This window comes from Psammomys obesus, unplaced genomic scaffold (assembly GCF_907164565.1).
Source record: "Psammomys obesus unplaced genomic scaffold, mPsaObe1.curated_primary_1811, whole genome shotgun sequence".
Taxonomy (NCBI): domain Eukaryota; kingdom Metazoa; phylum Chordata; class Mammalia; order Rodentia; family Muridae; genus Psammomys; species Psammomys obesus.
In genome coordinates this window covers 1,067-5,235 of record NW_026590590.1, presented here as the reverse complement: position 1 = coordinate 5,235, position 4,169 = coordinate 1,067, and the positions used below count along the sequence as shown (strand labels likewise).

The 4,169-nt window shown below is 39.5% G+C and overlaps 1 long non-coding RNA gene across 1 annotated transcript; it reads left to right on the top strand.

The window, feature by feature from the left end:
* The first annotated feature begins 525 nt into the window (after window positions 1–525).
* LOC129677326 (uncharacterized) lies at window positions 526–3,370 on the top strand. The gene is made up of 3 exons (XR_008720194.1): window positions 526–574; window positions 2,985–3,098; window positions 3,327–3,370. It is a non-coding gene; the product is annotated as an uncharacterized LOC129677326 (long non-coding RNA).
* The last annotated feature ends 799 nt before the right edge of the window (window positions 3,371–4,169 follow it).

Here is a 4,169-nt window from a genome sequence, read left to right as displayed (position 1 = left end):
ATAGCTCAATTGGTAAAGTACTTGTCATGCAGGCATAAGAACATGTGAGACTGTGAGGACAAATATGACCATGACAGGACACAGAATCTGACAGTTATCATCCTGTCTCTTGCCTTTTCTCCCCTGTCATGCTTAGTATTGAACTCAGGACTTTGCATATGCCAAGCAAGTGTCCTACCACCAAGCTATGGACGAGTATCCTTAGTACCCATGTCAAAAAACCATATGTGGTGGCAAACACTTGTAATCCTAGCACTGAAGACAGGGAGTCATATGGATAGATATAAACAAGCCTCAGTAATTGCCAGAAGTATGTTAATTTGTACTAAGGAAACAGTATAATTGTGAAAGCAGAAGCCTGATCCCTCTCCTGAGCTGTTTGTTGTGGTATTGAATGGGAATTCATGAATTTTTTGATGCTTTTTGAGTATGTGAGCATCTTTACTTAGTTTCTGAGCATCTTTTCCTAACCCACATTCACTATTTCTTTGTTCCATGTAGTAAAGTCTATTTTTTTTTTTTTTCAGTTCGGAATAAGCTGCGGGAGATAGTAGGTGTATCCACAAAACTGGAGGTATGTACTTTTGTGTTTCAACCCCAAGTTATATGTAGGCTTAGTTGCTGAACTTCTCTCATGGATGGAGAGTACTGTGTGGAGACAGGGCTTTTCTGATAGGAATAAAATCTTAATGTATAAATCAGTTGCTGCATCATCACTGTGAAAGAATGTGATTTATTTATATTGTGCATTATCAAAACTTGTTTAGATGTAGTTGCTGATTCTCATAAGGAACCTTGTGACATTCTTCGGACATATTCCATTTTCACACACAATGAAACTGAAAGTCAGAGTTGGAACTTGAAGTCAAGTCTTCTGACTTTAATATATTATGTAACTTGACCCCTTTATTAAAAGGTTTATGGTCTGGGAGAGTTCTGTGGTTTGGGCGATGGGTAGGGCAGCTCTTGGCCCATGCCTAGATCTCCTTTGCTGAGAAGGCAGGGAAGGCCAGATCCAACGTGGTGCACTGTTTGTGAGACCCCAGCTCAGTCTGGGAGGTTGAGAAAAGGCTTGGATGGATAGGTTAGGGGCACTCACCAGCCAAATTCCCAGAAGGGACTTGTAGATAGGTTGCTTCCTGGAGGAAGACTAGAGGTTGGTTGAGGTGCAGAGTAGGCCAAAGTACTGCTTGTGAGACCTGGGATAGATGTGGTAGGTTGCAGAAAGTAAAGGATAGGGTTGTAGGAGGTATTCACCAGGTTAGACCCTAGAGGAGGACCTCCAACATCTGGGTATAGAGTTGGGTGGTGAAGGTGGAGCAAAAGGACCTGTGGGTAGATTCAGGTAGGACAGGTCCTGGTAGAAGTCTAAAGATTTCGTGGGGTGCAGGAGGAGGTGGTCAGACTAGGATTTACGTGTTTAAAACAATGTCAAGATGCAACAAAAGTTTTTAAAAGTTGCACCTGGTGGTTTTTGACTCTTTTCTACCCAATCTAAAGTAATTGACAATTCACATCTACATTTCCCCCCAGGAATTTGGCTTTCAAAGGGCTAAGCTATCTGTGTTGAGAGTGTTTCACATTCTCAATTTAACTTTTTTCTCTGACTTGAGTATGTTTTATAAGCTTAACTTTTGGCAATAATAGTTTATCTTTTAAACATAGTAGGACTTCTTATGTCATTGTGCAGTTAACATTTAGTTTCCTGGGTTTTTTTTTTTTTTTTTTTCTCTTTTGTCTTTTACTTTACCCTTATTTTTCCTTATTCTTTTGCCTTTTAAAAATGCTTTCTTGAGCCAGGCAAGGTTATAATACCAGCACTGCAGAAGGCAGAGGCAGGCAGATCTCTGTGAGTTCAAGGCCAGCCTGTTCTGCAGAGCCAGTCCAGGACAGCCAAGGCTACAAGGCTACATAGAGAAATCCTGCCTCGAAAAAAACAAAAACAACAATAACAAAAAATGTTTTCTTCCTTTTTGCCTTCATTTCTGCTTTGCATACTTTCTATGGATATCATTCTTTTTTTTTTTTTTCTCTCATTTGTCTCTTTTTTGAAACTGAAGGGTGGGGATAGAGGAAGGAGAAAGAGACAAAGAGGAGAGAAAGGAAGAGGAAAGTGAGAATATGAGAACAAATATGAGCATGATAGGACACAGAATCTGACAGTTATCATCCTGTCTCTTATCTTTTCTCCTTTCTCATGCTTAGTATTGAACTCAGGACTTTGCATACGCCAAGCAATTGTTCTACTACGAACCTAGTATGCTAGTATGAACAAGCCTTTTCTTTTCTTTCCTTTTTTTTTTTTTTTTTTGTTTTGTTTTGTTTTTCATGAAAAGGTTTCTCTCTATAGCCCTGGCTGTCCTGGACTTGCTTTGTACCTGGCTGACCTTGAACTCACAGAGATCCACTGCCTCTGCCTCCCGAGTGCTGGGATTAAAGGCATGCACTACCACCACCTGGTGGATAAGCCTTTTATTTCATAAGAATATTTTATGTGGATTGGTGTTTTCCCTGCATTTATGTATGTGCAGTAAGTGTGTGCCGTGCATGAGGAGGGCAGAAGGTGGAATCGGGTCCTCTGGAACTGAAGTTACAGATGGTTGTGAACCATTTTGTGAGAGTGGTGTCAAATCTGAGTCCTCTGTGCAAGCAGCCAGTGCTCTTAACCACTGGGTGATATCTCAGACTCCTGGAAAAACTCTTTGATCCATTGACTATGTGGCTCATTTAGATGTATCTATATCTAAGTATGTGTTTCTTAGGCATATGCCTAGTTTCCAGCTCTGTCAGTTGGTAGAGCATGAGACTCTTATCTACAACCCTAAAATGTCATCAGAAATGTTCAGTTTCCCCGATTGGTTCATGGGAAGGGAGTGAAGAAGTTTCTTCCATTTACCCTGTCTGACTGTTCTGTTTGAGGGGATGGGTACTAGAATTATGGGACAGCACTGTTCTTGCTTGATGACCTTACCTTTTCTTCTCAGAGACCACGTAAAAGCAATGGAGGAAAGGAAGTTACTTGATAATTTTTTGGCTAAATCACAGAAAGACCTACCACCGAGGAAAATGAAGGATTTGACTGTTCAAAACACAGTAAGGTAAAACTGTTATTTTCATTGTTGTCATTTGTTTTTAATTTTTTCTTTTAAAATAACTACTGTGAGATATAAACCTTGTAGTTCATCTATTTAAAGGTATGACTAGTTTTAGTATAGTTTTGTATAAGTATCACTACAGTCAATTTTAGAGCCCTTTCTTTATCTCAAGGTGAATTATGGGAAATCATTGTAATTTTTATTTAATTCATATTTTGTTGTGTTTCACAGATTCGGCAGGATTCTTGAGGATCTTGACAGCTTAGGAGGTACTGGTATTTGTATTCCTAATAACAGTTACAAGTAGACAATGAATTCTTGGAAAAAAAGGGCAATTTTTTTTTAACCCTGCACATATGAGGGTATTCTTAAAGGGCAAAAAACGTCTATTGTCATATTGTTTTTTTTATAATATAGATTTCTCTTTAATTGAGTTACCATCCAAATGAGCCTTATTTATGATGATTTTTAGTTGTAAAATTTACAACTAACTTGAACCTGGGAATTGACCCCAGGGCCTCAAGCATGTTAAGCACACACTCTAGATGTAGTTCTATCTGCAATGTCAGGGAATGCTATTTTGTAGACATGACATGGCCATTGCACTCTTGTCAGCAAGGTACTAACTGTACAGGGCCTCTATAACAGTGAGCCCTTGGGCATTCCATCATAGAGAGGTAATGGATCTAGGTGGTTCTGCCTCTCAAGGAAGCTCTATATACTGTTGCTAGGCAGAAAGGACTTATGAGGCCCCACCCCTCCCTGAGGATCTAGAGACAGTTAATGATTGCTGGGGAAAGAAGAGACGTTTTCTTTTTTTCTAATTATTATTATTATTTTTTTTTTTTGAGACTAGGTTTCTCTGTGTAGCCATGGCACTAGATGAACTAGCTCTTTAAACTAGGCTAGCTTCGAACTCAGAGAGATCCACTTGTCGCTGCCTCCCAAGTGCTGGGATCACATCCCCTCCCTTAGCTTGAGACATTTTCTTCATTGGTGTAGTCACCGGCATATTGTGCTGTTTTCGCATAAATAATCCTTCACTTATGTCCATTTAAGCACCCCAAATTATCT